Source organism: Ambystoma mexicanum, chromosome 1q (genome assembly GCF_040938575.1).
Source record: "Ambystoma mexicanum isolate Mex_15411 chromosome 1q, UKY_AmexF1_1, whole genome shotgun sequence".
NCBI lineage: Eukaryota > Metazoa > Chordata > Amphibia > Caudata > Ambystomatidae > Ambystoma > Ambystoma mexicanum.
The window spans coordinates 979,001,051-979,027,742 of NC_090922.1; positions in this window are offsets into that span (position 1 = coordinate 979,001,051).

Consider the following 26,692-nt stretch of genomic DNA (forward strand, 5'->3'; position numbering starts at 1 on the left):
ATTCAAAGCTGGTGACCTTCACTCAGAATCAACATACATTCTTAGTTTGCAGCAACTTGCCTCACCGCATTCATGAGAACTGTTATTCTGATCCACGTGCAGGGCTGGTCTTTGCATCAGGCACTGCAGGTGGCTGCCTGAGGTGCCAGGCTCTAGGGGGCGCCAGTCTGACTCCATTATTATTTTAATTACATTTTAACACAGACATCATTAGCCCTTTATTTGCTGCACTCTGGGTGTAGCACCAGCACATCCATTTATAAACATCAAGTATTTTAATTAAGAGTGTAAAATAACCTAAAATTGCTTCTATTTAATATTAATACATATTGGGCAACCAATATAAACAATATAGAGGAACGGGCATTCGGAATGTAGTATTACTCCGTAATACCACAAGGTAAGGTAGGGGTTGCAGACTGCAGAAGCAACAATCTATGTTTACAAGTCCACAATTCCATGATTATACATCTCCATCCCTTGAATGCCAAAATGCAATCTCTTTGGTCTGTACTTTAGGCACATATTGTGGAACACCTCCAAATCTACCGTGTGAATTTCGCACCAAAAAAACACCTGTTTTTTGCTTCTTGCAGCCACATCCCATCCCATCCTCATCACCCCTCACCTCCCCAAAGATTATTTGATAAGTTTGACAAGTGCAATGTTGTGTTTTTTAATTTGTTTTTACCTCGATGTCCCACCAAACATGGATCCAAGATCGCGGACGCAACAAAACAATCCAACGCAGCTCACGCTTCATCTCAGCCAATCAGCGAACACATTGCATGTCCGTGGACATGACGCAAGCCGATTACCCAATCGGTGTCCTGTCCATGGAGCGAACAGGGAAGTGTGTCCGCGGAGCGGATATATATATCACTAATTTTTTGTGACCTACATTTTAGTTGTTTTAAAAAAAACACATTTTGGGACCCCCCCTATAACTTTTCCCCCCCTGGTCCAAACCTCACCAGACTTTGCAAAAGAATTCAGAGTGGGCCATATACTTTTTTTTGCAAAGTTTGGTGAGGATTCGTCCAGGGGGAGCGAGGTTATAAGCCGCCCAAAAAGTGCTCTTCCTATGTGATTAGCAACTTAACCACAACTACACAGCCACTACTGTGGCTGTGTAATATATATATATCGGCGGCATCGCCTACAGTCTATTCACTACCTATAGCCAGCCTTATAATTATTGTGTCTACTTGTGTTACTGCATCTGGTAATTTGTGAAATGGCTTTGCATTTTCTTCAGTGCTTCTTCGCATTTGCAATCTTCATTCGGCACATGCAACGTTGCTCAATTCTTTATTTCGCCATCAGATTCTATAAAGTCTGCATTCTTTCTTCATTGGCATCTCTTCTGGGTGCATCATTTCTGCTTCATCTGACGTCACCAGTCTTTATTTATATCATGCTTCTTCCGGAACTATCTTCAGAAGAGCGTCATTCCTTCATGGTTACATATAGGGTTTTCTTAATGGATATGTCGTTTCAAGGACTGTTCACCGTATACGTACCATTATTGGCTTTGCGCATGTCATAATTCCCTGCTGCTAACATATAGGCAGAATGGGGGCAGAACTTCTGGTAGAGGTACTTGGCTCCTCCTCTACACTGTTTTTACCAAACATAAATGGTTTTTGGAAGCAAACAAATACCCCAGGTTTATTGTTGTGGATAAATGCATGATACAGTTTCTGTTGATCACTCATGTGAAACTCTTCTGTTTTTGAGAAGCATTAATACACAGAATGATGGATTTTTTAGAATTAGTTATTAGCCTGATATCTGTTAAATAGGGATACAATAAATGTAACCTGCAGACCGATCGAAGTGAGATCCATGAATAAAAGAACATCTACATAAGCTAGCCAACCCACTTCCATTGTCCCCGATCTACAGGGAAAGAGGGATGCTTGCAAATACACTAGAGGGAGATCTGAGATATATAAGTCAAACAAAACCGGTGCAAAGATGAACCACTGTCGAAGTTCGGTATGAACTGGCACCTCCCCAGGCAGAAGACTGTCAGAGTTTAGTCTACTTTTAAAGTAGTGTTAGTGTGAATTAGAATAATCATGAATAGTAGGCCTTGAGGAATTTCCCACCCACTTAACTTGTTCCACAACCGGCCTCTGTCCACCTTATCGAATACCGAAGATGGATCAAGGCTAGCCACATAGAGAGAAGACTGCTTATTTTGTTTAGCTGTATCGTGTGGAGAAGTAATAAGCTAACCATTTGTTGAAGTACCCACAACTTTTCTAAAAATATTTTGGAATACACGTAGGGCCTCATCATAAGTTGGGCACAGCGGCAAAAATGCGGCAGTAACACTATTACTGACACATTACAGCTCCACCCAGCAATGAGTTGGCCGAAATGTCAACTTTGATCGGGAGGTAAATCTGGTGAGTTCCTGCCCATTTGTGGGCAAGTAATGCAGCACAATTTGTTGCTGGGATAATAGCACCCAGCATGCCCCTTAGAGTCCTATGGCCAGACTGAGTTGCGATAATGCTATTTGCGTTGGTGATATCCCAGCAGATTTAATGCCGGGGAAACTGCCAAGCTTCTGATGAGGCCCTTAGTATTTTGTCCTTTACGCCCACTCGACTAAGTCCTTCAAAACGAAGCTGGCTAATACCTTGGCGGCTGAATCATTCAGAGAAATTGATCTATAATTGGCAGAGAATGCTTGGACCCCTTTTTATATATTGAGACCACAATTGCTACCATTCAGGATTTAGGGAGCTCTATAAGGTTAACCCATTGAAAAAATAAGCTCCATAAAGTCTTAGTTAGCCTAAAGTTCCAGGTTGACTTTCAAGATGCAGTTAGAAAGCCTGTCAGGGCCAGCTGCTCTGCCAGGCTTTAAGTGTGCAACAGTAGCTGTTAGCTTGTATCAAAGTTCAGTTTTCACTGGACTTTAAAAAGATAGTAGATGACATCTCCAATTTTGCCTCACCATTGGAAAACTGCATAGAGTAATACAACACTGAGTCGAAGTCTGAAATGAACTAGTCTGTACCATTCTTTGTGGTTATCCATATCATATAGCAACCACCACAAACCTTTAGAATCATGAAATGAGTTTGTATAGAACATCCTGATTCAAAGAATTGGTTTCTGCCTCCAGTGTCGAGAAGAGGCAACTACATTCTTTCAGCACTGCAATGGCTTACTAAAGATTCTAGGGGCTCAATTGTGACACTTCTCACTAGACCACGAGTCCCAGTCACAGACCACCTTGGCTTTAAACTCTACTAATGGTTTGCCCACAACTGAATAGAATTACCCTCCTTGTTCACTATCATATTGACATACACTGCAAACTGAAATCCAACTGATAGTAAGACTAGCATGAAGGACAATAACCAAATAGGCATGGTCACTAGGGTTATCCAAATTAATGCCCAGAGGAAGTACCCTATTCATCAACCTATTTGAGATATAAATAAAGTCAATAGTGGAAGAGGTGTAGGGCCCTGTGCATGTGGGGTTCATGGCAATATCCCCAACCAAGTTGCTATTTTGTCTGGACAGGCCCCATCTCAGCATAATTAGTGACCACCCAACCCCATGAGGTATCTTACCCTTCTCAAAATTAACCTTATGTGACACAGACCTAGGGGCCACAATGGGACTTCTGCTCCCACGTGATCTTCATCCAAAATGAAACAGTTGAAATCCCCCGTACACAAGACACAAGATGTCAGGAACTGGAGATTGCTTACCCACAGCAAACAAAGTTCTATCAAGGTTGGCCCAGATTCGACTGTCCTCAACAGTAAGAGGATTACAGTACAACTTAATTAAGAGGAAGTGTTGAAGTTCCAGACCTTCTTGGTGACAAACTTTTATGATCAAAACCACATGATTGTCAACATGAATTTCCGCACTATGCATGCAAAACTGTTTTTGATAACTATAAGAAGACTTTTGGCAGGTCTGCCCATAACTCTCTTCCTCACATTCCTGACATAAACTTTAAAACAGTCTATTATAGGGGATTTAAAAGCCAAGTCTCTTGAAAGAAAATAAAATAATTATGTTTGTACTTGGAGAACAAAGCAGCATTCATGAAGCTGTGGAATCAGTGTGTATTACACAAAGAGCCAAGGAACAAGGAACACCTGGCGACAGAGGAAACACCAAAACACCTCTTCCCCAGCGCCCTGCCCACAGTGTGGGTATGACCTCCCCCACAAGAAAGACTGCTCAGCAAAAGGGTACACCTGAACATGGTGTGGAATCCAAATCATTGTTCCAGGGTATGCAGAGCACCAGCCCCTGCCAGTGTATCGAGGGGCAAAGAGCATCTCAGAGATTTTTCGCACAATCGGATGGTCCAGACCACCAACACCATGTCCTCAGAGTATCAGATGAAACAACCAGGTGAAAGCATGAGGAACGAAGATGAAGTTGTTTTCTTTATATCAGCCGTGTTAACAATCAGCAGCCGGGGAAAGCGCCAACCAAGGTGCTCAGTGACTATTCTGAATACCCCCGTCCAAGTACTTCTTGACCCTAGTTCCTCGGTCAATGTCAACGCCAAAGAGAAATACCAGATGCTACCCAGACCTCCGCCATCCCAAAGCATCAGGGTGTGCATATTGACCTTTGGGGGCAAGACTCTGCTACCACTAGAAGGTGCCTTGATAGCTCCTGTCCAGCACCATGAAGTCTCCATACGGGCCCAGTTCTATGTGACCAATGTAGCCACCCAAAGCAAACTCGGCTGCACCCTGGGACTCATTCAATTCGCCCATGGAGTGTTCATAGAAGAAGAGCAGATGCTACTGCAGAAATGTCAAGGCGTGTTCACAGGAATTGGGCAAATGGCAGGCAAACCAATCGGGCTCCACAGAGATGACACAAACCAGCTGGTGGCATTGAAACACTGAAGAGTGCCCTTGCACCTTTGTGATAAAGTGCAGAAAGAGATACAGAATCTAGGGAACCTTAATATCATCAAGAGTGTTGAAGGGACCACCCCTGGGTGTCCTAAATCATCATTGCCCACAAACCTAAACAGCCGGACAGTGTCCGCATTTGCGTGTATATGCGACTGCCTAATAAGGCAATAAAGAGAGAAAGGCATTTGACTCCCATAGTGGACAACATTATCATCGAACTGGAAGGCACAACAGTCTTTTCCAAACTGGACCTCCACTCAGGATACCACCAACTTCTGCTTCACCAGGACAGTCGGTACATTACGACATTCACAACACATGCTGTACTCTATAGACATAAGAGGCTGAACTTTGGCATCTCATCAGCAGCTGAGGTGTTTCAGAACACCATACGTGGAGCCCTGGTGGGACTGCCTAGAACTCGAAATGTAAGCGATGATATCTTGATACACGCCAAGTAGGAGGTTGAACAACCAGAATGTCTGGAGAAGGTAATGTCGAGGATCCAGGCACTAGTGCTGACTCTTCATTGCAAAAAGTGTGAATTTTTCAAGAGCAAGAACACATTTTTCGGCTTCATCTTTCAGGCAGGAGGTGTGTCCACCGATCCAGCTAAGGGCAGAGACATCCAGGAGGGCAAAGCCCGGAGACCATCTCAGAATTCTGGATTTATTTTAGCGATGGTCACCTACTTTGATCGGGAGGTAAATCTGGTGAGTTCCTGCCCATTTGTGGGCAAGTAATGCAGCACAATTTGTTGCTGGGATAATAGCACCCAGCATGCCCCTTAGAGTCCTATGGCCAGACTGAGTTGCGATAATGCTATTTGCGTTGGTGATATCCCAGCAGATTTAATGCCGGGGAAACTGCCAAGCTTCTGATGAGGCCCTTAGTATTTTGTCCTTTACGCCCACTCGACTAAGTCCTTCAAAACGAAGCTGGCTAATACCTTGGCGGCTGAATCATTCAGAGAAATTGATCTATAATTGGCAGAGAATGCTTGGACCCCTTTTTATATATTGAGACCACAATTGCTACCATTCAGGATTTAGGGAGCTCTATAAGGTTAACCCATTGAAAAAATAAGCTCCATAAAGTCTTAGTTAGCCTAAAGTTCCAGGTTGACTTTCAAGATGCAGTTAGAAAGCCTGTCAGGGCCAGCTGCTCTGCCAGGCTTTAAGTGTGCAACAGTAGCTGTTAGCTTGTATCAAAGTTCAGTTTTCACTGGACTTTAAAAAGATAGTAGATGACATCTCCAATTTTGCCTCACCATTGGAAAACTGCATAGAGTAATACAACACTGAGTCGAAGTCTGAAATGAACTAGTCTGTACCATTCTTTGTGGTTATCCATATCATATAGCAACCACCACAAACCTTTAGAATCATGAAATGAGTTTGTATAGAACATCCTGATTCAAAGAATTGGTTTCTGCCTCCAGTGTCGAGAAGAGGCAACTACATTCTTTCAGCACTGCAATGGCTTACTAAAGATTCTAGGGGCTCAATTGTGACACTTCTCACTAGACCACGAGTCCCAGTCACAGACCACCTTGGCTTTAAACTCTACTAATGGTTTGCCCACAACTGAATAGAATTACCCTCCTTGTTCACTATCATATTGACATACACTGCAAACTGAAATCCAACTGATAGTAAGACTAGCATGAAGGACAATAACCAAATAGGCATGGTCACTAGGGTTATCCAAATTAATGCCCAGAGGAAGTACCCTATTCATCAACCTATTTGAGATATAAATAAAGTCAATAGTGGAAGAGGTGTAGGGCCCTGTGCATGTGGGGTTCATGGCAATATCCCCAACCAAGTTGCTATTTTGTCTGGACAGGCCCCATCTCAGCATAATTAGTGACCACCCAACCCCATGAGGTATCTTACCCTTCTCAAAATTAACCTTATGTGACACAGACCTAGGGGCCACAATGGGACTTCTGCTCCCACGTGATCTTCATCCAAAATGAAACAGTTGAAATCCCCCGTACACAAGACACAAGATGTCAGGAACTGGAGATTGCTTACCCACAGCAAACAAAGTTCTATCAAGGTTGGCCCAGATTCGACTGTCCTCAACAGTAAGAGGATTACAGTACAACTTAATTAAGAGGAAGTGTTGAAGTTCCAGACCTTCTTGGTGACAAACTTTTATGATCAAAACCACATGATTGTCAACATGAATTTCCGCACTATGCATGCAAAACTGTTTTTGATAACTATAAGAAGACTTTTGGCAGGTCTGCCCATAACTCTCTTCCTCACATTCCTGACATAAACTTTAAAACAGTCTATTATAGGGGATTTAAAAGCCAAGTCTCTTGAAAGAAAATAAAATAATTATGTTTGTACTTGGAGAACAAAGCAGCATTCATGAAGCTGTGGAATCAGTGTGTATTACACAAAGAGCCAAGGAACAAGGAACACCTGGCGACAGAGGAAACACCAAAACACCTCTTCCCCAGCGCCCTGCCCACAGTGTGGGTATGACCTCCCCCACAAGAAAGACTGCTCAGCAAAAGGGTACACCTGAACATGGTGTGGAATCCAAATCATTGTTCCAGGGTATGCAGAGCACCAGCCCCTGCCAGTGTATCGAGGGGCAAAGAGCATCTCAGAGATTTTTCGCACAATCGGATGGTCCAGACCACCAACACCATGTCCTCAGAGTATCAGATGAAACAACCAGGTGAAAGCATGAGGAACGAAGATGAAGTTGTTTTCTTTATATCAGCCGTGTTAACAATCAGCAGCCGGGGAAAGCGCCAACCAAGGTGCTCAGTGACTATTCTGAATACCCCCGTCCAAGTACTTCTTGACCCTAGTTCCTCGGTCAATGTCAACGCCAAAGAGAAATACCAGATGCTACCCAGACCTCCGCCATCCCAAAGCATCAGGGTGTGCATATTGACCTTTGGGGGCAAGACTCTGCTACCACTAGAAGGTGCCTTGATAGCTCCTGTCCAGCACCATGAAGTCTCCATACGGGCCCAGTTCTATGTGACCAATGTAGCCACCCAAAGCAAACTCGGCTGCACCCTGGGACTCATTCAATTCGCCCATGGAGTGTTCATAGAAGAAGAGCAGATGCTACTGCAGAAATGTCAAGGCGTGTTCACAGGAATTGGGCAAATGGCAGGCAAACCAATCGGGCTCCACAGAGATGACACAAACCAGCTGGTGGCATTGAAACACTGAAGAGTGCCCTTGCACCTTTGTGATAAAGTGCAGAAAGAGATACAGAATCTAGGGAACCTTAATATCATCAAGAGTGTTGAAGGGACCACCCCTGGGTGTCCTAAATCATCATTGCCCACAAACCTAAACAGCCGGACAGTGTCCGCATTTGCGTGTATATGCGACTGCCTAATAAGGCAATAAAGAGAGAAAGGCATTTGACTCCCATAGTGGACAACATTATCATCGAACTGGAAGGCACAACAGTCTTTTCCAAACTGGACCTCCACTCAGGATACCACCAACTTCTGCTTCACCAGGACAGTCGGTACATTACGACATTCACAACACATGCTGTACTCTATAGACATAAGAGGCTGAACTTTGGCATCTCATCAGCAGCTGAGGTGTTTCAGAACACCATACGTGGAGCCCTGGTGGGACTGCCTAGAACTCGAAATGTAAGCGATGATATCTTGATACACGCCAAGTAGGAGGTTGAACAACCAGAATGTCTGGAGAAGGTAATGTCGAGGATCCAGGCACTAGTGCTGACTCTTCATTGCAAAAAGTGTGAATTTTTCAAGAGCAAGAACACATTTTTCGGCTTCATCTTTCAGGCAGGAGGTGTGTCCACCGATCCAGCTAAGGGCAGAGACATCCAGGAGGGCAAAGCCCGGAGACCATCTCAGAATTCTGGATTTATTTTAGCGATGGTCACCTACTGTGGGTCGATTCATCAAAAACCAGGCCACTCTATCCAAGCCCCTTAGAAAACACACAAAGCAATCCACAACGTGGAGATGGAAAGCCCTGGAACACAACTAGTTCAAAAAAGGCACTGTCAGTTGAATGCATCCAAGCTATCTTTGATCCACAAAAGAATACCAAGATCATCGTTGACGCAAGCCCATTCTGCCTTGGTGCCATCCTCACACAGACAAGACTGCACCCCATGCACCATTGCATAAACCAGCAGGGATCTTTCTCCGGCCAAGCAAAGATATTCCCAGATTGAGCGCAAAGCACTCGCCATGCTGTTTCGATGTCGCCCTTTTCATGTCTACATTTACGGAAAACCAATTAATGTAGTCACAGACCACAAACCACTTTTGCCTATAATGACAGGTGGCTCAGCTAACCCCCCATAACGCATTTAAAAATTGTTATTGGCGCTCCAAGTATACAAAGTCTTTTAAAGGCACTCCTTCCTCAATCCTTAACGGTACAGTAACTTAGTGCAGCAGAATTTGGTTCCACACAACTTGCTTGCAGTTGGTGTTCTGTCAGACTGCCACGAGACTGCAATTTGCCACAGTACTTCCACCAATGTCAGATATTGTTTTCGTATGCCCACCTTCATGGCAACTTCTAACCTGTTTCTTCTATGCTATGGTATGTCAACACCATTTCTCTCTGCTGCAGCTATGAATGAGCACTTTTACATTCCGTTACAGTTCTGTACATATGATATGGAATGTGTACCTTTTTTGGACATCAACTGATCTGTGTCTTGCACATATCTTACAGAAAACAAGCCTTCCTCGTGGCTGTTATTGTTAAAGTGTGGCGTGTAGCTCTGCCAGAATACAAGTAAATGTGTCGGCGACTGCAAGTGTTGCTGTTGAAATGCCAAGTGTTTATTATTCTGATTCCAGAATGTGAAGGGAGTACCCATTCCTATTCGGATTGCTGCTGGGGCTGCATACCAAACTGTGGGTTGCGTTTGTGATGAAACGCGGGGGTTCCCAACTGAGCAATTCTTGGTTCCTTTCATCTCTTTGGTTTTGGTGGCGCCCTTAAGCACTGAGGTACCTTGTGACGCCAATGTATCAATCAGGACCAAATAAACATATTTGAGGATTGACGTCTACGGAATGGCTTTGTTTTGACTTTCTTGCAGCGTTCCACAGTGTGTATGGACAATGGCCTATGGGAACTGGTAACATATTATAATTGACTGGTGATTCACGCTGATGTCGAAATATCAGCAATGTCAAATATCCTGAGGACATGGCGCGAGACCACGTCTGCACAGGGGTTAACAATCCCTGAGAAAATATGACTGGGAGAATGTGCTAACTCTTGCGAATGCAACGGACAGAGCATATATTAGTTTCCTCGGCAGACATGCTTCATTAGGACCGAGCTGACACATTTACTCATTGTTGAATTGAAATTTCCGCTGATGCTGGCTATTTTGGCCATAATTCGTGGGAATAAAATTCATGGTACCCCTGTGTCCTATTTTCATATATTATTGGCATGCATCTTCTGACAATTATTTTTTTTGGATGCATGTTACTTTGCTATGCATGTGGTATTTTCCCGCCCTTCTAACCTCATTCATCCAACCTTTTGACATGTATAGACACGCTCAAAGTGTTGTAGCATAATGCAAAATGTTTGTCAGGGAGGAGGTCGGTTAACTCTGCTGTAAATGCGCTCCTTTTCTGTTCGTAATATTTGAAAAAGTCAACACGCTTCTTTCAGATGTTGCCATGCTCAATTTAATTGGACGTAAATTTGCAATTTCACACCAGAGAGTGTTTCAACAGAGCTGAACCCTGCACTAAAAGTAGGGACTTGAAACAGAATTTGCAAGAGTGAGGACAAATGGAAATTGAATATGTGTTAGAATATGTATAACTATCCTACTCAAAATATTGTGTAAACAATGTACTACAAATACTTGATTTACAGTAAATATCCTTCTGCACAGAGCTGGCCGTATGTGAATGAAACAACATAAATAACGAGCTATCACAAATGCATGTGTCTTTTTATGAACAAAATATTGTTTTCTGAAACAAAATTGGGTGGTGTAGCCCGCAAAAGGGTTTAATTGTGCGCACCATCATAGCAGACAGGTACTGGATGTGATTGCTATAAAACCCAAGCGTCAGTGGGATCATTAGATAGCCTCTTAAATTGATGGGAATTCAATGGGGTCGTGGTTAGAAACTAATTGCAGACATTAAATACACATTAGCACACTTTGAAATAGTATCCTCTTAAGGTGATAAAGCCAGTCCCATAATGTGGAGGAATAATGTGTCCAACGCAATGATCTGACTGTAATTTGAAGGTCGCAGGTTCAAGTCCCTTTGGATCCATTCAACCCCTCAAAATTAACAACATTGATTCGTCTGATAGCAGCATCTGTTATTTACAATGACACAAAGTCCGGAGCGTTTCTTTCTTTTTTTTTTTACGGAGTAATTAGGTATAATCTATTTAGGCATATTTTTCTGTGAACTGGCCTCTGCAATTTTTTTAAATTTCTTAATCCATATCATTATGATAGTTCCATTATTTCCTAAGATATTTCGAAAAGGTGCACAAACTGCCACGTAAGGGATGTAAGTTATGTTCATTGAAAAGGATGAACTTTCAAGTTCCCAAAATAGTAAACTCTAGACAACAATTCTACTACCAACCGGTATCACTTCTGGATTACTGGCTAGACTACATTTGAATGTACTGCTTGAAAGAAATCATGGGCGGTTAGCAAGAAGGGGGAAGGTGAATTTCAAAACACATTGCCCCTAAGGATTCAGAAGCTGCATGGTAATTACCTGCAAATACGTCCATCCCAACAGTATGGGTCTGTGGGTTAAAGGCTCTTCAGGCAGTCTGCCATGTGGCCAGCAGCTATTAGGTGATGAGTGTCTTCCATAGCATAGGATTTCATTCAGGGATGTGGTTTTGATATAGGATAGAATGCAGGGCTCCAGAAACGAAAATGACCACATCCATTGATCCAGGATTTCATTTACAAAGGCACGCGGTGCTCCTCTTCTCCACTACCCAACAAAAAAGCCACTACCGAGCACAGGCATCGTGCACACACTGCATTGCTGTAAGTATAGTCGCCATGCGGGAGTTTATCGCTAATTTAGCCTTTACATGGGCACTCTTTCTGATCTAGTATGTACATCATATTTTCTATATCATTTACTGCGAAAGTGTTTTAAGCGCATTGTGGTGAATTGATATTAATTAACTTAAAATAACACATCTACAGATGGCTCAATCAGTCCCGCAAAGGTCGCCTGTACATTAGCACACACGTGAGAACAAGCAGTGAGCCTATTTACGAATTTGTGAAAAAGTGGGAAATAACCAGGCACAAAATAAAATTAAGAGAACAATAACGTATAGAAAACAACACAGGTGTCTTACAAAAGTTACATTAGCCTAAGGGGATTCAAGCTTCAAAACAAAGAGTGCTATATAGATATACACAATTACAGTATTACGCTTCACTGGGGGTCGTGGTGGGTCAGGCAGTGAGGATGGGAGGGTGGGAAGAGGGCAGGGGGTGCACCATCTTTAGCAAGTATTTGAATTTGAAGTCAAGCTTAGAAGTGATCCACAGTTGGGTTGGCTTTGATTTTTCTGGGCAGTGGGTTCGAGCGGAGCAGGGTGACTAGGGAGAAAGAGGGAAAGTGAGAGAAGGCTTTGGGCCTAATTTACAAAATGTTTATTTAGCCCAGCACAAAGTCCCTAAGTGCGTAAAAGAACACTTTGCACCGTGCTAAAATCGACTTTCCGATTCATGGATCAGACATTGCGCTGGTCATTCCTACTTTGCGCTGTGTTGGAGCATGTTGCACGACACAAAGCGCAAAGCGTGGGTCAGGACAGTACAAAGTAATAATTAAGGGGTGTAACCTGCAAAATCCCCATTCCACACATAAACTGAGGAAGAGTGAGCAATGCAACGCATAAATATATGGGAACCCCCTGGAAACACACCCACACCAGGTACGAAAACAATAGTCGTCCCCGCATGCAACAAACATATATCACCATATAGGGGTAGAGTTTAACTTCTTAGTCTTGCATTTGTAGGACAATCAAATTACAATAGGCACAAAAGAAAGTTAAAACTTTTTATCTTTAATGTTAACAGATAAAACATCTCAAGATCTCCTGGAGAAACTGGCCATCTCCCAGCTCAATCTCCACAGTGAATCTGTTGGTTGTCTTCATGACCATCAGTCTGGCTTCAGAGCTGCCAGAATCACGTAAACTGCTCTCCTGAACATCCGTGAAGACCTGCTCTCCAACCTTGACTCTAACACCCCTTGTGTTCTCATATTACTTGATCTCTCCTCTCCCTTTGACACTGTCAACCATGCCATCCTGCTCAACCGTCTATGTGATAACCTGGGTATCACTGGTCAGGCTCTGGCGTGGCTGTCTTCCTTCCTCTCCGACCGACCCTCCAAGGTCCAGCTTGCGTCTTTCCTCTCCGATATCTTTGTCTCTACCTTTGGTGTCACCCAGGGATCTTACCTCTCTCCCTGGTTGTTCAACCAATACCTGGCACTCCTTGCCCACCGCATTGCCACTCTCTGCCCCAACTTTCAGTGCTATGCGGACGATACTCAGCTCATTTTCAGGCTACCCTCGGCCTCCGCCTCTCCTTTCCTCATCTCTGACTGTCTGTCTGAAATCCAGGAGTGGTGTGCCGCCAATGACCTCTGCCTTAATGCCAGTAAGACTGAGATTCTCCACATTGGCACACCCGCTCCCACCTCCTTTCCTGTAGCTCTCTGGCCAGCCTCTCTTGGCCCTCTTCCTGCTCCCACTTGCAAGGCTAAAAACCTTGGGTACTCTTCAACTCCACCCTCTCCTTCTCCCCTCACATTTCTGACGTCACTAAGAAGTCACACAACCAGCTGCACCTCCTCAGAGGTATTCTTCCTTTCCTCTCCTTCCCCCAGAAGCTCACTGTCTCCAGAGCCCTGGTTCTCTCTAGGCTGGACTATTGTAACAGCCTCTATCTAAATCTGCCTGCCTCTACTCTCCGCCCTCTGCAACTTATCCAGAACAGGACTGCAAGACTTGTCCTTGGCCTCAAGCCCAGGGATCGTATCTCTCCAGGACTGAAATCTCTGCACTGGCTCCCAGTGGCTGCAAGGATTAAGTTCGAAACCCTCTGCATTGTCCACAAGGCCTTCTGGGGCCTGGGGCCGAAATACCTTCAACTCTCTCTTCCTAAATATCTTCCTTCTCGACCTCTCCGCTCTTCCTGCTCCAACTCCCTCAGGGTCAGTCGCTTCTCCAAGCAACGAGTTGGTGGTAGATCTCTCTCTTCGGCAGGGGTCTCCCTCTGGAACAGCCTTCCTGCCTCCCTGAAACTTGAGGAGAACCATCTCTGGTTCCGGAAGCACCTCAAAACCTTCCTCTTTGCTTCTGCTTTCACTCCCCCTCTCCCCTGTTGATTTTCCTGACAGATACTGCACTGGAGACCTGGCCTCCCTTCTGATCTTGGGCCCAGGTCCGCCAGTTGCCCACCTGCATTGCCTCCCTGGCAACCCCTGCACTTGGGGACTGTTTTTCTGTATCCTTACAGCCCCACAGCCCCCCTACCAGCACTTATGTTCTGCACTTAAAAACACACTGCCACCTGCTGGCCGTTTTATTTATCTTATTTTATTGTACTATCCCTTGTACTGCACTTCACCCCTCTCCCTTCCCCCCCGCACTTTTCCCTTTCCCCTTCCCATGCACTTGCGCGATCTGAATGTCACCTGGCCTAGTAGGATCATTGTCTGTCTTCCCTTTGTTCCCCATCCCTTGTCTCGTCGCGCCTTGAAACACTTGTGTATAGGCGCGTTATAAATACCATATCAAATCATATCATATCAAGACCAATATTCAATTTTTTTTATAACCAGTGTAAAAAATAAAAAAATCTTTTCAACCCATCTATGTGTGTGACCCAACCACCATGTGACTTGTGAACATCAACATTTGTCTAATAAACTGATTAAAAAATAATCAGGTTTTTAGCCCTCTCTTTCAAATGGAGTATTGTGTTTATGTCAAGTGGCCCGAATTGTACATGTACCCTGTTAGGGAGAATTCTCATTTTATGGCTAATTTTCCCTAACTATAGAGTCCCCTGCAGCTTTGCTGGATTTGAAGGATTTGTTTCTTTTTTACCTGCTAAGAGTAAGACTCTTTTTCCCACTCTTAGGCATTTTTGCTATGTGTGTTCTAGGCTATTTTTTTGTGTTTAATGCCTATGAGGTTTTCTCTCCCCCATAGGAACCATCTTTATGCACATGTGTTACACAGCACCCTCCGTGCAGTGACACAGGGGTGTCGTAGCAACCCCCAAACATAGACTCCATACCCTGGGACTGACTACTGTCTCCCAGAGCATGTAAAGTCTCCATTGACTTTACTAGTCTAATCTTACAAACTTAACCAGTACAACCCCTCTTACTATGGAGGTACTGGAAACGGTTAATAGTTTTTCCCTTAGGTTCATTTTCGAAGGGGTACCTTAAAGTCCCGCTCTCTAAAGTTTCTGGCTGGTGGCAGTGGTTACTACCAAAAATATTCAACCGCAAATATTTTCCTATGGGATTTTCCCATTATCGAGGCTAATATTTTTACTGACAGCCTCTAACATACCGCTGGTTTATTTTATTATTAACTTTACTCCGGTAGGTTTTATTTGCCAGAACTTTAATATAACTTCTTTCTCAAGTCTTACTCCATACTCCTAACCCAGGTCGGGATCCTTTGTTCGCTCTTTGGGCGGGCTTCTCCCAAGAAGCCCTCCTTTCAGCGCCTCTGAGTCTGGGGTGGGTCTGTTGTTTGGGAGGGCAAGTAGAACCCTTGGACAGAGTTGCCACAGCAACTCAGTTCGCACTCTAACCTGATAGGCTGGAGGGTCTGCCACCAAGAAGACCACTCCACCGTGTGAGTGACAGCTAGGCTGTATGAATGGGTCTCTTTCTGCATAAAAGCAGGGTCCTGAGGACTGGAAGAGCAAGACGTCGCCACTGGAACTACGGAACCGAAGGGGAAAGAAACCACAGACATCTACAGACATCTACACCACCGGTGAAGCCCTGCCGGATCGTCTCACTACTTTTCTTCCACACTACGAGAGGAGATCTTCATCGAAAGAGCCTTCTTCCCTTGAGCTGGTGGGGACAACCACATCACCTATCGCTTCTCCGGACCTGCCTTGGTCAAATCGACAGTGCACTGCACTTGGAGACCGGATAGCCAGGCAGCTATCGACCCAGACCGCGATTAATAGGAGCGTACCTTTTAAACTTCGTTTGGCAGCACCGCAGCTGGTTTCATCCCTGGGTAGTGCAGTGACTCGAACCTTCCTCCACAACGAGAGCCTCTCTTCCTCTGCTGGACCCCTTGAACTGCCGGAACTACCAGGAATAACTGTCACCGCAGGAGCCACTGCTTCACGTTTAAGGTATATTGTTCCGCCAGGCCTCCCTCTTCCCGTGGTAGCCCTAAAGGTGTTTTAAATCCTTTATCTACTTGTTGGGTTGGCCACCCTCTCTCTTAACATTGTCTTTCGCCTCACATATACCTCTTCAATATTTTTCTACTAAAGACTTGACTGCAGCTACAAGAACATTTTTGCTCCTAAGCTCTTGGTCCTGTACCACTGACTCTGGCTCAGGCCTATTGACTTTGGCTGATTTGTTAGATCTGCTCTCACTAGATTGGTTTTCAATTGGCTTAGAAATCAACATCGAAAAAACTAAAATCATGGTGATGGAGCACACAGCCAAAACCCAGGACAAGTCCAACTGGTTCCTAGAAAAAAACAAAATTGAAAGAGTAAAGAACTTCAAATATCTGGGCGTAATAATGGATAACTCAGCAAAGGACACGGCCATGCAAGAATCTCTGTTTGACAAAGTTTGAAGCTTAGCAACAAAAGGCAAAGCAATAGATTGAAAATTTAGCAAATTTTCCACCATTCCACTACTGAACTTCTACAAACAAAAGGCGGTTCCCATTGTAACATATGGAGCAGAAGCTATGCCATGCCTACCTAAGACTCTCTTGCCTAAACTAGAAGCTTACGTCTGGAGGACGACTCTCGGCCTACCAGTTTCAACTCCAATCACACTGATACACAGAGAACCCAGTCTGCTTTCCCTTCAAGGCACGGTGGACTGCAACACACTGATGCTCTACTGGAAATGTATTCTACCTAACTGCTCCTTCCTCTGGTGCTCAAAGAAATCCTAGGGGGGAGCTGCACAATGCTAAACCAATGGAAAGAAGAAAATCAAGCCCTACTGAAATCCATCGAAAGCACAGAAGATGATCTGATCAATAACCCCACAAGAATAACCAAACAAATAAAAGAGATAGACTGGATCCACACCCTAGATGTAGCATCTGAATACAAGCTTGTCTCTCACTTGCCCCCGTTATGGAAGAAACAAGATGACCTCCAGAACTATATCAAGAAATTTCAAAGCAGAGTGGCACGCAACCTCATAATGAGAGCAAGACTAAACCTTTTAGACGGTTGCAAAGGATGGAGTTAGTTAGTCGGAACTCCCTACCTACCGCGCACCTATGCTTGGAACACCGAAACTTTCAACCTGCAGCCTCACTCCTTGTCTGTCTGGGGACCAACTCCAGATCCCCAATGTGCTGGGTGATGAATGGAATGACAAACTGTGGATGATGATGGGCGCTGGGGGGCTTCACTGGCCCATGCTTGTAGCCATTGCATTAAGGATTGGTTTCATTGTCAGATTGAAAAAACTCTTAATTGTGCATTAAAACTTATTGTTTAATTGTTGCTAATGCAACTTCACAAGGTAAAATTTAGAAAATCATAGTGATACATAGCAGCAATTATAACCCATTGGTAGGTGAGAAACAGCCGACGCACGTTTCGACCTAAGTCTTTTTCAGGGCAATTTGGTAGTAGGGTGAGCTCTGAATAGGGCTAAATGCTGGTCCTCCCGGGTCCGGGCACAAGTAGGGCTGAAGAGCCTGACCTGAATCTGTTTGCAGCTTCGTGGTGCGTCTGTCCCTTCGTCCGTGTCCGCGTGAAAAAGACTTAGGTCGAAACGCGCGTCGGCTGTTTTTCACCTACCAATGGGTATATACATTGCTGCTATGTATCACTATGATTTTCTAAATTTTACCTTGTGAAGTTGCATTAGCAACAATTAAACAATAAGTTTTAATGCACAATTAAGAGTTTTTTCAATCTGACAATGAAACCAATCCTTAATGCAATGGCTACAAGCATGGGCCAGTGAAGCCCCCCAGCGCCCATCATCATCCACAGTTTGTCATTCCATTCATAAACCTTTTAGACACCAACAAAATTCATCATACAAGAAATCAATCTCTGACTAACATCTGCAGACTCTGTGGCAATGAGAAAGAGACTATTCACCATCTTTTACTGTTTTGCCCAAGTTTGACGGACACTCGACAAGTTTGACGGACACTCGACATCCCGACATGAAACACATCTGCCAGCATTCAGCAGTAACTGACGAAGAAACATGGTGGAAAAGGATGATTAGTGGTGATCGCACATCTTGGCAACTAGCGACATTCAAGATCCTTCACACCCTAATCGAAAAACTTGCCTTGAAACGACATGAAAATTAAGACTTTCTTACCTACTGGGACGACCTTCTTCTCCTTAATACCACTCAAAATAGCAAGAAATGTAAGATTTATACCAAAGAGACTAAACACGACTAAAGAAACAAAGAGCAAAGATGCTGTAAAAATCAAATTCTTTCATTAAATATTCAACAAAAAATTAAAATAAAATCAAAAATTAGTTTTCAATGAGAAATGTGTTGATGCACCTAAATCTTCTAAACCCCTCTTCCTTCCTACTGTTTTAACTTGTGGAGTGCCATTTTGCTCAGTTTTCATTCACTTATCTTCCTGCTTAAGTGTCACTGTGCATTACTTGTTCACAAAACTTCAGGGAAGTGTTGCTAGGGGGTGTCTGAAGATATTTCGGTTTAACTTGTGCTTTCCCTCCCTTTCGGTAAATTGTTAGAGTGCCATTTGTAGTTGGTTTTCACTGTGCCGTTTTGCTCAGTTTTCACTCTACCACAAACTTGTCTACAATTTAATAGGGAGTTGTATATACTTTTCCTTGACTAAACTGAACTTAATTTATCAACTGTGATTTATGTGTTGAACTAGATGGGTATAGAATAAATATATTCTCTTTTTTTGATACAAAGCTTTGGTCAGTGTTTCCTTGTCCCATAGTATTGTGTTACCTATTGTGTAAACCCTGAATACTATTCATCTCGCTCTTGAGATAAGTCTGACTGCTCAGCCACAGCTACCAACTAAATCTGTGTGGTACAGACTGATACCAAAGGGGATTTATTGCTCTCACCTGTAGTCCTAATCTGCTGTAGTGCTCCCTAAGGGAACTGCACTGGATTCTGCCTAACACTGGTGTACAGCGGTGAGGATAAAAGTATTGGATTTACATTTTAGTGTGCTACTAGTACCTTGGTTCAATAAACCACAAGGTTAACAATCACACAAAGTTATTTTAACAAAGTCAAAGATGGAAAGTTATAGTCAGGAGACCCTCCTTGCAAAAACTGCTGATTATCTTAAAGATATGTGCAGACAGAAAGGTCTTCCTGTCAAAGGCAAGAAAACAGAAATGATTGATAGACTGTTAGAGAAACAAAGTCTGGATAGTGGTGCTGTAGGCCCTACTACTCCAGCAAATGTGGCAAACAATAATGAGGATAATGTTGAAAATGTTATTGTTGAGTCAGATGAGGAACAGGAGGATAACAATGTCACCCCCTCTGGTCCTCTGCCTGCTCAAGGGCCTCAACCTGTAGCTATTGGACTCTTACCAGGTCCCACATTAAGTCCTGAATGTATATCTCTAGAAAAAATGAGACTTGAACTTGAATTCAAACAAAATAATGCCCAATCTGAACAGAGACATAAAGAACTAAGGCTCAAAGAAATGGAGCTCAACCATGAGCTTGAGATGAAGAAATTGTCTTTGGAAAATGCTTCTCTCCCGGAATCCTCTAGATCTTCCAGTCCAAAAAGACCCTGGACGCCTGAAGAGATTGTGGTATGTATGAACCTAAGTTGGATGTATTAGATTGGCTTGCTATGTTTGAATATAATCATGGGCTTCAGGATATCAAAGGGAATCAGGTGATCCCCTGGTTATTCTCTAGGCTCCCCCCTGTTGCATCTGATGTGGTAATGGAGATGGGGAAGGTGGATAGGAAGGACTATGAATGTGTAAAGCTAGCTCTGATAGCTAGATTTGGGAAGACCCCTTCTCTATACCTTAAGAGGTTTAGGACCCTCAAAAAGCATGATAGTACCCCTTGGGCTACTTGGGTGAATGAATGTTTGAAGAACTTAGAGGTATGGATTAAGGGTTATCGAGTTAATACTTATGAAGGAATGAGAAATATTGTTATGATGGAGTCTATCTATGATGCCTGCTCTCCTAAGCTCAGACGGCACTTGGCTGATTCAAAGGAATTAGATTCTAAGAAGTTAGCTAAGGCTGCTGACTTGTGGCTTGCCAACCGGGCTAATCACAAGGATTCAGAGGTAACTCAGAAAAAGGATGAGGGAAAGCAGCCAAAGAAAGACAACAAAGATAATTCAAATAATTCCAATTCCAAAGAGGGCCACAAACAAAATTCCAAGGGTGAGCCACAAGGGAAACCTAATCAGGCTAGTGTACCTTCTGGTCCCAGACCAGAAGGAGGTCAGAACAAGCCACCATTCATAAAGACATTTGGAAAATGTTATGTTTGTGGCTCTACTGATCATGTGAAAGGGGATCCCAGATGTAAGGGTAAACCTTCAGGGGTCCACACTGTCTCGTTAGCCTTCGCTCCAGAGGAGGAAGTACAGATCACCAGTGGAAACTTTCAACTACTGGCTGATGATCCCATTGGAGTCTCAGCTAGTGTATCTTTAGTATCTCTAGGGTTGTGGGAACAACAACATTTAGATGTATATAATTCTATCCCTCCTAATACTCAAGAGTATTATAAATACAGTGTCCTAGTCAATGGTCAGGAGACTCTCTATTTCATTAGAGACACTGGGGCCAGCATAACTGTGCTGGACACATTTTCTTTCAAGGTGGAGGACGTTGCTAAGGCACCCAAATGCCTCACCAAGTTAGCTGGAGGGCCTGTACAGATGCTTTCCCAATTACCAGCTCTCATCCAGTGCAATTAAATGACTGTCAGGATACCAGTAAGTGTACAATCTGAAGTACCAGGAAGGGTGCTGCTGGGCAATGATCTGAAAGACCTGGGAGTAGTGTCAAGTACTCCAAGTAAGAGATTACAGGAACTTACCAGACCTGCAAGGGAGAGGACCTTGAGGGGCTCTCCTGAGGAGATGATAGAAACAGAAATTACACCAACTGAGTTACTAACTGCCATTTCCAAGCAACCAGAAGCAAAGGGGAAACCCAAGACCTCCAGGAAAAAGACAGCAGAAAACACTCCAGTACTGCCAACCAGGAAATCTCCTGGGTTAGCAAAAATCACACCTGTGATTTCTCCTCCAGCTGAGGCTGAGAGGGAGGTACAACCCTGTGTGGTTGAGCTAGAGCCTGAAGACTCAGATCTAGTAGGAGACCAGGAACTCATTGGAGATCTTGACCTTGTGGACCATCCTGAGCTGCAGTCGTTACTGGCAGAAGGTGGACCCCAAAGGGCAGACTTCAGTAAGGGACAAAGAGAATGTCCAACTCTGGAAGGTCTTCGCCACCAGGCAGCTTCTCAGCTTGAAGGGCAAGAGCCTGGGAAGTATAGGTTACACTGAGAAGATGGTCTCTTCTATAGTGAACCAACCAAGTCACTCCCTGGGGACTACAAGAGACTTGTAGTACCCCAGCAATCAGACTCCAATTCTTGCAACTAGCCCATGAGATACCTTTGGCTGGTCACTTGAGCTTCAAGAAGACCAAGGAACGGCTTTCGCTCTACTTTTATTGGCCTAAAATGGGGGCTGAGGTAGATAAGTATTGCAAGAGTTGCCACACTTGCCAAATCTCTGGTAAAAGTGGCTCCAAGAATGTGACACCTCTAGTGCCTCTCCCTGTGGTGGGTGTACCATTTGAGAGGGTAGGAACCGACATTGTTGGTCCCCTTGATCCTCCAACTTCTTCAGGCAACAGGTTTATACTTGTTGTAGTAGAACATGCTACTAGGTTCCCTGAAGCAATTCCTATGAGGACTGTTACAGCTCCGGCTGTAGCTAAGGCCCTCCTTGGTATTTTTACCAGGGTTGGGTTTCCTAAGGAGGTAATATCCAACAGGGGGTCACATTTTATGTCCCACTACATGAAAGCCATGTGGAAAAACTGTGGAGTTACCTACAAGTTCTCAACAGCATTCCACCCCAGACAAACATGGGTTAGAAGGGTTTAACAGAACCATGAAGCGCATGATAGGAGCTTTAGAGGACCCTCTTAAGAAAAAGTGGGATCTTTTACTGCCATGCCTACTCTTTGCATATAGAGAAGTCCCTCAGGAGGGAGTGGGTTACAGTCCCTTTGAACTTCTCTACGGCCATTCGGTCAGAGGTCCATTGGCCCTGATCAAGGAGGGGTTGGAGAGTGCTCCTTCACCCATGCCAGTCAGAGTCACTGACTATGTGATAGGACTCCGGAGGAGAATGTCACACATGATGGCTGAAGCAAGTGATAACTTGAAAGCAGGTCAGGCTCTGGTCAAGCATTGGCATGACCAAAAGGCCAACATGGTTGAGTTTGCTCAAGACAGCTAGTTCTTGTTATGGTACCAACAAGGCAGAGGGCCTTGCAGGACAAATGGTTGGGACCCTTCAAGGTTGTGGGAAAACTTGGAGAGGTGAACTATATGGTCGACTTAGGCAATCCTAAGGAGGCTCCTAGAGTCTTTTACATCAACCGTCTAAAAGATTATGTCTCGAGACTGGAACTGGGAGCTTTGCTTCTAGCTTCAGCTCAAGAAGAGGAGGAGAGTGAACCTCTACCTGACCTCCTCAGAGGCAAACCTTTAGATAAGAAAATAGAAGGAGTCAATCTCTCTTCTAATCTGACACCTGAGCAACAGGAAGAGTGCAAAGTCTTGTTGAATTAATTTGCCTCCCTGTTTTCTCTAGCACCAGGCTTGACCCCTGGGGGCAAGCATGATATTGAAACTGGTGACTGTTTACCTGTCAAAAGCAGGGGCTACACAATGTCAGAAAATGTAAGAACCCACATCAAAGGAGAGGTCAACAAGATGCTTGATCTCGGGGTAATAGAGCCCTCTCCTAGTCCATGGTCTAGCCCAGTTGTGTTAGTACCAAAGGCAGGATCCAAGGAGTTGAGATTCTGTGTGGACTATAGAGCTCTAAATGCAGTCACTACGACTGATGCCCATCCTTTGCCAAGGACAGATGAGCTGGTGGACAGACTTGGTTCAGCCAAGTTCCTTAGCACATTTGATCTCAAGTCAGGCTATTGGCAAATATCCCTGACTGACCATCCCAAGGAGAAAACTGCATTCCTCACCCTAGTTGGCGTATACCAATTTAAAGTGATGCCTTTTGGACTAAAGAATGCACCTGCTACATTCCAAAGGATGGTTAATCAGGTTCTGAATGGGATGGAGGACTTCTGCATTGCATACTTGGATGACATTGCAGTGTTCAGCCCTACTTGAAATAACATGTTGACCACCTAAGATATGTTTTGCAGGCTCTGCAACAGGCCCATCTGACTATAAAGGCAAGCAAATGTCAAATTGGTCAGAGTAAAGTGGTCTAACTTGGGCATAAGGTAGGAGGCGGTGTAATGAGGCCTTTGCTCAGCAAAATTGAAGCTGTGCAAAATTGGACAACCCCTTCTAATCAAACCCAAGTGAGAGCCTTCCTAGGCCTCACTGGGTACTGCAGGAATTTCATTGAGAACTATGGATCCATAGCTTCTCCACTGAATGTAATCTCTTCTCTAAAAGGTCAAATGGAATGAGAAGTGACATCAGGCCTTTGAAAGCCTAAAGAAAGCCCTTGTCAAGCACCAGTTCTCAGAGCTCCTGACTACCACCAACCCTTCATTGTACAGACTGATGCTTCCATATAGGTATGGGTGCAGTACTCAGTCAACTGGATGAGAACGGTAGGGAGCACCCCATTTGCTTCATCAGTAGGAAACTGAAGGAACCTGAGACAAGGTGGGCAACTATTGAGAGAGGATGTTTTGCCATTGTGTGGGCTTTGAAGAAGTTTAGACCATACCTGTATGGATCTACTTTCATCATTCAAACAGACCACAAACCCTTGAGATGGTTGATGCAAATGAAAGGGGAAAACCAAAAACTGCTAAAATGGTCAATCTGCCTCCAAGGATTTGATTTTACCATTGAGCACAGGTCAGGATGTCACCACCAAAATGCTGATGGTCTCTCTGGGATGTTTATAACCAACTAGAGGTATGAGACTGATCCAGGAGTGGATTAGATCCTCCTGTCCCTTAGTCTGGGGGAGGGGGAGAGTGTTAGGGATAATTCTCATTTTATGGCTAATTTCCCTTACCTATAGAGTCCCCCAGCAGCTTTGCTGGATTTGAAGGGTTTGTTTCTTTTTACCTGCTAAGAATGAGACTCTTTTTCCCACTCTTAGGCATTTTTGATATGTGTGTTTTAGGAATTTTTTTTGTGTTTAATGCCTATGGGGTTTTCTCTCCCCCATAGGAACCGTCTTTATGCACATGTGTTACACAGCACCCTCCGTGCAGTGACACAGGGGTGTCGTAGTGACCCCCAAACATAGACTCCATACCCAGGGACTGACTACTGTCTCCCAGAGCATGTAAAGTCTCCATTGACTTTACTAGTCAAATTTTACGAACTTAACCAGTACAACCCATCTTACTATGGAGGTACTGGAAAGGGTTAATAGTTTTTTCCTTAGGTTCATTTTCGAGGGGCTACCTTAAAGTCCCGCTCTCTAAAGTTTCTGGCTGGTGGCAGTGGTTACTACCAAAAATAATCAACCGTGAATATTTTCCTATGGGATTTTCCCATTGTTCGAGGCTAATACTTTTACTGACAGCCTCTAACATACCGCCGGTTTATTTTATTATTAACTTTACTGCGGTAGGTTTTATTTGCCAGAACTTTAATATAACTTCTTTATTGAGTCTTACTCCATACTCCTAACCTAGGTCGGGGATCCTTTGTTCGCTCTTTTGGCGGGACTCTGGCTGATTTGTCAAATCTGCTCTCACTAGATTGGTTTTCAATGATAAATTTGTTGATGCACCTAAATCTTCTAAACCCCTCTTCCTTCCTACTGTTTTAACTTGTGGAGTGCCATTTTGCTCAGTTTTCATTCACTTATCTTCCTGCTAAAGTGTCACTGTGCATTACTTGTTCACAAAACTTCAGGGAAGTGTTGCTAGGGGGTGTCTGAAGATATTTCGGTTTAACTTGTGCTTTCCCTCCCTTTTGGTAAATTGTTAGAGTGCCATTTGTAGTTGGTTTTCACTGTGCCGTTTTGCTCAGTTTTCACTCTACCACAAACTTGTCTACAATTGAATAGGGAGTAGGGAGTTGTATATACTTTTCCTTGACTAAACTGAACTTACTTTATCAACTGTGATTTATGTGTTGAGTTAGATGGGTATAGAATAAATATATTCTCTTTTTTTGATACAAAGCTTTGGTCAGTGTTTCCTTGTCCCATAGTATTGTGATACCTATTGTGTAAGCCCTGAATACTGCTCATCTCCCTCTTGAGATAAGTCTTACTGCTCAGCCATTTATTGCTCTCACCTGTAGTCCTAATCTGGTGTAGTGCTCCCTAAGGGAACTGCACTGGATTCCGCCTAACATACCCCACATAAGTCATTCAATCATTCATTCATTTAGACATTTGTTATAGCGCCTTTCAACATAATTATGGTCCCAACTGTCTTTTGGTTGAACGCCCTCAGACCGGGCTCGTGAAATTGGGGAAAGGTTTGGGAGGTGCTATTATGCATGTGTGCATTTCAGCCATTATAGTGAAGCGAGGGTGGCCATGACCTTGGTAGTCACACATGTTGAAATGGAGTGTGTATGGACACAGCAAAGGAATACTACATACTTGGGGGGGATTTCTTTCAAGGCGATAGTGAGTTATGTGGGAAGCAACAGTTCAAGCTTTTGTCATTGAAAGGAGCTTCATTCTTATGACAGAGGTGATGTGCAAGAGTGTTTGTGTTATATGTGTGTGCATGGTGTATGGAGTGCAGCCGTGCCTTCCACTAAACTGCTAAGGTGCAGTGTGCGATGGGGAGATATAGGTTAATTGTACAAACAACAATGAGTAAATCCTGAATTCCATCTATGTACAAGGTGCATTACTTCATCATGAGTGTGTAATACTCACTCTCCGAGGTACACCAAGAGGTGCGCAGAGCCCTATCTGAGATTTTTGGTGGGGTGGTAGCGGGAGAGCTTGTTTTGGAGAAATTCTGGTACTTTCTTGAGGATTGTGTGGTTGGTTATGCACATGGCCTTGAAAGAGGCCCATCGACTGATAGGCATCCAGTGGAGTGTCCTGAGTGTGAGGGATATGTGTTCCCTGCAAGAGAGTGCGGTCTGGGTGCGGTGAGGAGGGGAAGTTCAGAATGTTGAGGATGATCTGGGTGTCGTCCACATAGATCTCGGAACATATAAGCTTGAGGAGGGGCGAAAGGTAGAGGTTGAAAAGGAGGGGAGAGAGGCAGGCTCCTTGGGGGACTCCGTGCAGGAC